This window comes from Amaranthus tricolor, chromosome 8 (genome assembly GCF_026212465.1).
Source record: "Amaranthus tricolor cultivar Red isolate AtriRed21 chromosome 8, ASM2621246v1, whole genome shotgun sequence".
Taxonomy (NCBI): Eukaryota; Viridiplantae; Streptophyta; class Magnoliopsida; order Caryophyllales; family Amaranthaceae; genus Amaranthus; species Amaranthus tricolor.
In genome coordinates, this window is record NC_080054.1 from 7562637 (window position 1) to 7572700 (window position 10064).

The 10064-nt window shown below is 29.7% G+C and overlaps 1 long non-coding RNA gene across 1 annotated transcript; it reads left to right on the forward strand.

Moving 5' to 3' along the window:
- The first annotated feature begins 3015 nt into the window (after nt 1–3015).
- On the forward strand, nt 3016–4096 carry LOC130820223 (uncharacterized). The gene is made up of 6 exons (XR_009045136.1): nt 3016–3187; nt 3270–3329; nt 3411–3477; nt 3553–3666; nt 3804–3857; nt 3935–4096. It is a non-coding gene; the product is annotated as an uncharacterized LOC130820223 (long non-coding RNA).
- Nucleotides 4097–10064: the final 5968 nt, after the last annotated feature.

Here is a 10064-nt window from a genome sequence, read left to right on the forward strand (position 1 = left end):
ATGCGTTGTTTTAGCAAAAATTAATAATAATATTTATACTCAACTATAATTCACGAAATTAATACAAAATTTATATCTCATATACATATATGTACAGAAAATTTTTTGTTTAAAAATATTAATATTTACTATTTTAATTAAAATTATTTCAGATTATGCGGTTTTTGGCAATTAAAATGAATAATTCATATAAATTAAATTACAACGAATTAATTCACCAAAATTTGTAGAAAATTTAATTTATATATACTAAACACATATAAAATTTATGGGCATAATTTTATGTAAATAAATATATATAAGAATTTATACCTTTAATAATTTCACTATTAATCAATTTTCTTTGTTGTAGAATTTCTAGCCACAAAATTAGCTTCCTCCCCTTGAATTTCTATAATTAACACTAAATAATATTATTAGGAAATTTTTAAGGAGTTTTAGAAAATTTTCGAGGATTTTTAGAATTTTTTTTAGGAATTAGCTTTTATGTATTAATTTTTCTTATTTCCTTCTCCTTTTTTTATTTTTATTTTTATTTATTTCCTACCCACGGTATGCCTTAGATTATTTATAGGCTAAAGATTTTTATTATTTTAATTTTTTCCTTATCCTTCATGGGCAAGTAAATAATATTTAACTCTAAAATTTTTTACTTCTTGGTTTTATCCTAAAGATAAGACTAAACTAAAGTTAGGCCACCTAGCATTGCTTGCCGCCAACTACAAAAGTTTGTAGGATATTATTATTATTATTATTATTATTATTATTATTATTATATTTTATTTTTAATCATAATTTAATATAAGAATTAAGTTATTATAGGTAATTTAGCTAGACTTAATATTTAGGTATTTATTTTAAGAGAAATAAATTATATATAAAGGAAAATCAAGAACTTTAAAAACGATTGGAATAAAATTTCGAAACGACATTAAAAAGAAAACAATAAAACAAAACGATTATTGAATTTGTCAAAATATTTAAGATTAAGAAAAACGGTCTGTTGCAGTTTTATTGCTTAATAATCTTGTGTTTTACTTGTTGTTTCTTGTTAATTTTTATGATTTATGTGTTGTTTTATGTTATTTTCGTGTTTTTTATGTACAATTTTTGTAAATGCTTTGTAAATATTTTGTGTTGTGTTATGTTATTTTCTTGTTAATTTTTATGGATTATGTGTTCATTTTAATGTTGCTTTTTATTTTACCTTTTTTTTGTTCCTGTTTTATGTGTTGTTTATATGACTTTTTTGTGTTATTTGTACTTTTATTTAAATGTTACTTGTTTATACTTTTTTTGTTGTGTTGTTGTACATGATTTGTCATTTGTTTATTTGTACATGAACTCAGACTTGTCATTTGTTTATTTTATGTATGTATCCTTTTTATGAGAGTAGTCTTGTGTTCTTGTTTTTGCTTTGTTATTTTTCATGGTTTATTTGTTTTTTTATGTTATTTTCTTGTTTAATTTCTGCATGTTGTTATTTGTTTTTCATGATTTCAGATTATATAAGATGGTTGTCACTAGAAATTCTCAACATTCTACTGAATCAACTGAGGTTGAGAGTATTAACAAACCTATTGCAAAGAGAAAAGAAGAAAAGCGGAAGAAAAAAAAAAGCAAAAGTTGAATTTTTTTTAACATTTTTTCATGTTATGATTTGTTGATTTATTGTTACTTTCTAATATATTAATTTATATGTTTTTTAGACTCATTGAAGCCAAAAACAACATCATCCAAACGTAAAAATTCCATTGATGCTGATACAGGTATTGAAGAGCACTTAAGGGAGTTCCGTTGCCTTTATGTTCTACTCCATCGTCATCAAAACGTAGAAAAGGGAATGATGCAAGTAAAGGTATTATTATGTTTTATTACTTTATATGTTTTTTTAGATGTATGTCAGTTTTAATTATTATTTTTATAAAAGCTATAACAGAAAAAGGTGTAGTTTTTGTAAACAAAATCACTGATATCACTGAAGTGCAAGGTGAAGAGCTTGAAAATGAAGGTACAAAGTTTAATCTATTTCTGTACCATTTCATGTTACTCTACATTGTTTTCATGTTATTTGCATAGAGTTTCATGTTATTTTATTGTACAAAATTCGTTTTTATGTGTTTTATGTGTTCTGTTTTTGTGTTCATGTTATGTGTTGTAGTGTTGTTCATTTTAATGTTCATTTTCCTAAATTCTTGCAACCATTGCAAAGCAAGTTTTAGGAATGAAATTATGGACACCACTGAAAAGCTTGTAGACAATATGCATGTATCAAAGAGTAGTGCTGTTGTGAAAGTAAGAGGTATAAAGATAAAATCTAGTGCTTCGAAGAAGAAGTCTAAGAGTCAGCAACACATAGCTGATGTTGAACATGAAGGTTGTTATATATTCATTTATCATTTGTACTTCTTTATGTTAACATATTTCATGTTATTATTTGATCATTTATGGTTACTTTCTAATTTATTATTTTATGTGTATTTTTAGACTCATTGATGCAAAATACATCAACATCATCCAAACCTCAAAAAACCGTTGATGTTGATAAAGGTATTGAAGAGGAATTGAGACAAACTCTTTCTTTGCCTATATGTTCTACTCCATCATCATCAAAATGTAGAAAACGCAATGAAGCAAGTAAAGGTATTATTATGTTTTAATGATCTTATTAACTAATTTTTATTATTATTTTGTTCTGTATAATTTAATGTTACTTTTCATGATTATTATTTTACTTTTATTTAAATTTCATGTTATTTATGCACGATTCTTGAAATCATTGCAGAGCAAGATTTAGGGACATAACGTGAAGATGATTGCAAATTTAAATTAATTAAATAATTATATATTTGGTTAGTTTTTCATCATATATATATATAAGTGATAAATTTTCTTTACGTAGTTGAGGCTGCACCAATGCCCCAACCTGCAAATGAAGGTGCATAATCTAATGTTGTTTTTTTATTGGTTTTGCTTTGCTTTATGTGAAATTCGTGTTGCTTATACGCAGTTGAGGCAGCAACAACACCCGAAGTAGCAAATGTAGATAAATTTAATGTTGATGAGCAAGCAAAAGATAATTCCATTTTTGAATATGAATCAGTAAGTAGCGGACATGAAGAAATTGAGCAAGATGATGAGCAAGATGATTTAGGGACACAACGTGAAGATGATCAATCCAAAGAAGGTATGCAAATTATATATTATTATTTAATTTTATATTATAAATTATTGCCTTTATTTGATTAACACATTAAAAATATCTACAGATGAAAAAGCTAATACTAATGAGGAAAATCAAGAGGTTGAAGAAGTTGTACGTGAATAAGGTATCCAAGACTAAGATATTTTTAAATTTTTTAAATGTTATTTGTACATTATAACATAAAACTATATACTTATATGTATAGTGATGGGAAATCTTAGAAGTGAAGGTGAACGAGGTTCTACAAAAGAAAAAAAATGGAAAGTAGGCAGGTAAATGTATAAAATTTATTTTTTAAATTTTAATATGAATTTGTGTTACTCTCCAACAATTTATTATTTTTGAAGTTTCAAAGCTCGTGTCGTCAAAGATTTTCAGTAGCAAAAGTTCAAGTGAATCTGCGAATAATGTTCATAGCGAATTTGAATCGGAAACTGATGATAGTGAGGAGGAAGAAAAGGGTATTTTTTAAAAATGTGTCCCTATTATTTTTTTGTGTTTTTCTTGTTGTTACTTTCTAAAAATTTATTACCTTTTAATTGTTTCATGTTGTTTTTCATAGAGTATTATTGTAATTAAATTTTTTTTTCTATTATAGATATTGAAACAAAGATGAAGATTGTGAATAGAAGGAAAGGAAAACAGTCAATAGGTTTGCATTTTAAGAACTTCAACTTATATAAAGTTTTTTTTTTCTCTTGTTTTAAAAGAAATTATTTTTCTTTGTAGATTTTCAAAGTCAATCAACTTGTAGGTTGACTAGAAGTCGTGCTTTGCAATTGAGTTTAGCTTCTCAAGAAAGTATTGTTGGCAAAAATATGCAATTGGTAAAGCATAATTCAAAGAAGGATGTTACATCTACGTCTATTGTTGTTAAACTTAAAGAGTGAGTGATCCGAAACTGTTTTTTTTCATTATTTTATTTTTGTTTTGTAGTGCATCTTTATGTATACATCTTGTAAAAGAGTTGTCAATGATAATTATGTTGCTTTTCAAATAGTTTTGGTTGTTAGTAACATATTTTTAATATTTCTTATGTGGCAGGCGAGAAAAATCCTTCCATTTACTTTTAAATACGGGGGGACTTATGCTTTTAGGTGATATGATGTCTTTGAAACAAAAAGAAGATTTGAAAGAAATTGGTTTTGATGGTCTATTGCATGTTAATTTGTTGAAAAGCTTTCATGGTATTGTGCCTTGGTTCATCAAACAATACGACACTAAGACAAGTGTCTTTATTGTTAATGAAACCACCAAGTTTATAATAACAATGTTTGATATATGTTGTAACAACCCGACTTACCGTTGACTGGGTAAACAGGGTTATCACTGGGTTCGTTTCCCAAGAAACCGAAATCACACTTCCAAAACTCAAGCAAAGGGGTCACAAGCTCTTCAACGTGACTAACTCAGCTAAACCCCAAAACCAACATCTAACTAATACACAAGATAATTATACAATTCTCTACAAGTCCGGAATAACCAGTACAGCCAAAACAAATTTACATTTATCCAAAATTCCTAATACAAATCTATAATTCCTAAGTACTCAGCTCAATATACATCCTTAGAACCACTAATCACCTCTGCTAATCCATTATTCCCATCTGGTTCCGATCTGTAGACAAACTAAAAGATGGAAACAACAGAGGATCAGATTAAACTGAATGAGAAGTAACAATCCAAAACAACAAACACAGTAATTCAAATTATAAATTTAAAAGCAACATCAGTTCCCTAGATCTATGTGTGCACAGGGAGTCTAGTTTGAGAGGTGCCCCATAGCTCTAAGGACATGTCGCTCTCGGGTGAAGCTAGTCAATATCTCAATGACAATTCGCTTCAAAAACAGGGAGTAGGGAACAATTTTTCTCAACTCCGTCAATGACCAGCTCGCAAGCCCGATCCATTGACCATATCATAATATCAACATAAGCATTCACAACAACATTTGTCTCAACAATTTCCAATTCAAAAGAGCTTTAGTAAAAAGTTTATTTTCAAGAAAGTAGTCTGGCCAGACCCTTTAAGGAACTGCTACTACTCACCGACGATGTCGCTTCAAGGTAACGAATCCAGCTATCAACTAGAAGGGTTCTTCGATGATATCGTCTCCTGGAGCATAACAAGATCACAACATCACTAGAGAGCGTTCGATACTACTATACTAACATGTAACTTATTACATCTTCTCCTAAGATCGCAGCTTAACCAAGAATTATGCTAGCATTCTAACCTTTAAAATCTTACAGTCGATTCAAGAATATCAATTACCCAATACTTTCGTATAAACAACCATGTTCCACCAATTTCGTAAATTCAATGTCCATCCATCTCACACTAACATATCAAGATTCACAAGGATTTAAGGTTACACCAAGACCCTTAATCTATTAGAATGTATTTGATTAAACACAAAGGTCATTGTTCTTCCTACAATAAACAAGTCTCAACAGAATCAAATACTTCATCCAAAAATATTTAATTATCCAATTAATTTCCATATCTCTTGATCCCAAATTAGGAATCCAAATGAGACGATTTAAGTGGCTACGCGACCATTACTCAGAGCTCTACCATTCTTATTAAGACACTAAAAGCCAGAAACAATTAGAACGATCCCAAAATAGCCAAAACAGAAGGTTCATTATGAATTTTCAAGACAGCCTGCTAGTATTTCACTATTTTGAACATAACTCTCTCATATAAACTCATTTTAGAGTGATTCAAGTGCCTACGTGATCGCGACTCGAAGTTCTATAAATCTCAAGCACACATAAGAACCCAAAAATAATCAGAACCATCCCCAAAATAGCCAAAACAGAAAGTTCAGTTTCGAAACTGAAATTTCAAAATCCACAATACCAAGTTTTATACTACAAATCAAATAACCCAAATAACCAATACTAATAAACACTAGCAAGAACACAATTACTTATTAAACTCATATACTCTAATTAAATTCAAGTTGATACCTAAATTTGAGTCAAAGACCAAATTGAATCCACATTTACCAAACTACTTTAAAACATTCAATTAATATTTAAATAGAATAGCTTGTGGATTACCTCAATCACCATTGAAGGAAGAGGAAAGAGTTGGTATGGTGGTGTGGTGACACAGGTCAGCCCAAGGGACCCGGTGGTGGTCCTGGGCCTGGACACCTGCTGCTGTCGTGGAAACAGCCACAAAAACGTGGCTGCTGCTGCTGCTTGGGGGTCGCGGCTGCTGTAAGGGAGAAGGAGTATGTGTCTGCGGGTGGCTACGATGGAGGCGTAGCCTGGTGGTGCTAGGGCTGCTACTGAACCATGAGGGAGAGGGAAGGAGGCATTGTTGAGAGTTTGAAGGTGAAAGATGATGAGGATGAAGAAAGAAATGGGGAAGGGGTGTGTCGGTTAAATGAGATAAGCATGGGTTCATTTGTAGCTTTGACCCATTAAATTCTATTAATGTCGTCTCATCGTAAAACAGTCTTATATAAGACATGCTGTAAGGGTATAATAGACGATTTATGAAATACGTAAATGGGTAGTATGAATAAGGATTGCATTTAGGAATTTATTTTTCAATGCTTTATTTAAATTTATTTTTATAAAGATATGATAGTAATCAGTTAATAAAATATAATCAAAATATACTTTTATCGAAGTACTCTTTATACGAATTTTATACATCAAATAAAATATACCTCTTTCTTGAAAATGTTAACAAATCAAATACTTGAGTCAATATTATCAAAGTAATAATATTAATACTCGAATTAACTTACTTAATAACCCCAATCATCTTAATAAACTTATAATTAAGCTTTATTAAATGTAGTCTATTTCATATGTGACATTTTTGGTTTGCCAATCAATGAATCAAACCCTGTTATTGAAACTAGTGGGCAAAGGAAGAATAATCCTGATTCTTATTTGGTTGACTGATAGAGGGAGAAACTAGATGATTGTCAAAGTAGGGAAATATCTTCGCAAAAACTGTTTGATAAGATTTTGACTAATTTAAGGGATAGCGGACCTGATTTTAAACGGTTCTTTGTAATGTTTGTGATGGTTACCTATTTGGCCCCTACTCCTCAGAAACAAGTAGATTGGAGCTTAGTTAAGCTTTTGGATGATATTGATGCTGTAGGATCTTTGGATTGGTGTGGTTGGGTGTTGAAAAAGCTTAGGGAAAAAGGGCACAAAATAAGGAATTTAAATACATTCCTGTTTGCGTTATCATCTTGGAATTAGCATTTTATCAAAGGTTTAGTATGAGAGGAGTTTGGCCTTCAAAAGAATTACCTTTAGTACAACACTAGACTTACGATTTGTTGAAAGAGAGAGCTAAATCTGAATTGAAAGCAAGAGCTATGGGCCTTGGAGAGTTTGATTCGTATATATACCCAATCACTTCAAAGAAGATAGAGAGGAACATTATGCAATTTCAACAAAGAAATGTGCTACAACAAGATTATTTGTCGATCCCTTTGCCGCAAGGGTACAAGATGGTTAGCGATGAGGAGATTCATAATGAGTCAAAAGATGTGAGTTTACTTTTAATTTACTAGTACTGTTATGTTTTAAGTCTTTTAAGACTTTTAATGTTTCGTTCTAAGAGTTTCATGTTACTTTTTGCAAACATTTTTAAGTTCATTTTTACTGATTTAAGTTTAATGTTCTGTCTTATAATTATTGTTACTATTTTAAATAGTTTTCATTTTTACTGGTTAAAGTTCATTGTTGCAAACAGTTTTAAGTTCATTTGTTTATGTCAAACCGTTTAACGTTAGCTTTTTAACAATTTAACGTTACTGATCTAGAATTTATTGTTTCTTTCTGATTGTTTAATGTTACTTTTTATCAGGAAATTGTTGAGGAATTAACAAAGATGAAGAGGAATATGGATATTGTTACTCAATATCATATGAACAATTTCAAGAGATTGAAAGCAATCGCTACTCAAGCCACTACCTCAACTGGCCAGAAAAAGCAGAAAGACTCTTTATCGCCAACCATTTTACAATGGCTTTCTAACCCTAATGTGTGGAAGGAAATTGATGATGTGGTTGAAAAACTTATGGATGTTAGGACAAGAGCTTCTAACACTAACTTTCCATCTTTTGATCTAGGGTTAGAAGAATTTGAGATTCTTAATGTTGGGCAAGCGAAGATGAAAGCGAGTGTTGATAAAGGAAAAAAGAAGATGAATTGACGAATCAGAGAATTTGAAATGTTGTGTTTAAAAAACTCATTTGGGTAATACTTTTGTTATGATGTAGTTTGAAAATTTGTTTTTTTGAATGACTTGGTTACTTTTGGATGCTACTTAGAAATTATGTATTTGACAATAGTGTATAGTACACAAGTAACTGTTTTATAAGTTTTAGCAACATATAAGTTGTTAAAAGTATCATTTATGCGTCTTTTATATTATTCTTAGTGTTTCTTTCAATTTATGTTATATTAAATACCTTGTGGGTGATACTTTTGTCAATTGTTAGTTACTTTTTGGGATGTTATTTTGAAAGGTTGTACTTAGAAAATAGTGTATATTAAACAAGAATAATTGTTGTATGAAGTTTTACCAACGTTTAACTTGCAAAAAGTATCATTTATGCATCCTATAGTAGTGTTTACTTACACTTCATTCATCATTCATTAGATTACATAAATATTTTCATAATATTCATAATGAAAATAAACCATGATGTTCAATTACATTTTTTAGAATGTTCACAGCCATAGTAACATCAATGACTATTTATAATTATATGGTTTTTAGTAGAAAGAAACATATTTGTAGTAGACAGAAACATAAATATCTCCAATTACATTTCTAAGCAATGTTGATATTAACAAGGACAAAACTACAGTCTAATCAATTTTGATCTTGAAGTCTGCAGTAACATCTTCATCTTCAACAGCAACACAAAATGTTGATTAATGTGTCCCTTATCAAAGTTCAAAAGAACAAATTTTAATAGAATATTGAGGTTATCAAAATAATTATTATTAATTAATCAAAAATCTTACTAAAAAGATAATAAAATACCCCTACAATTCATGACTTGCATGATCTTGTACTCCTTTTGCTGCTTGTATCATTTCATAAAAAAGGAGTTGAATAATATAAATAAAAAATAATTAAAAAATTTGATAAGAAATAAGTTCAAAAATAAAATAAGCACTTACTTTTTATTCTTGTCTGGGCAAGTACGACTCTTATGACCAGCGATCTTTCCACATGTTTTACAACGCTTCGGAATTATAGACCTATGAGCCTCTTTGTCATTAGTATCACTTTCCTTTCTAATGCACTTATTTGAAGATATTTTTGGATTTTGGATGCTAATAACTTCGGGTGCTTTACAGCCAACAAAATCCTCAAAATCCTGATATTTTGTTTGTTCCACTAAGTTGTTTTTCTTTTCTAAAAGTTCACTAGAATAGACTTTTAATTTCTCCAATAATTCTTAAAGATCATCTATACTACTTTCAGCCCGACCAACACAACGATGAACTTCGTTCCAAACATCCCCTAATATCCTTTTTTTCTGGATCATCAATAATAGAATCAATTAATTATACTCCATTAACATCATATGTATGAGTTTTTAAAGCAAGCTTAGTCCACTTGCTCAAAACGTGTTGCTCAAACAATTTATTAACACCCTTAGCATTTAAAACCCAAAGAGAATGCCTACATAAAATTCCAACACGTTTAAACATCTTACATGAGCAATCCACCTCAAGTGTTGTTGGATCAAAGACAACATTAAAAACCCTTTTGTTACCCAAATAAATCACTGAAAAACAATCTTTACCATTATCAACATGATGTGTGTCCAGCCCACATTCAAAACAAGCAACGC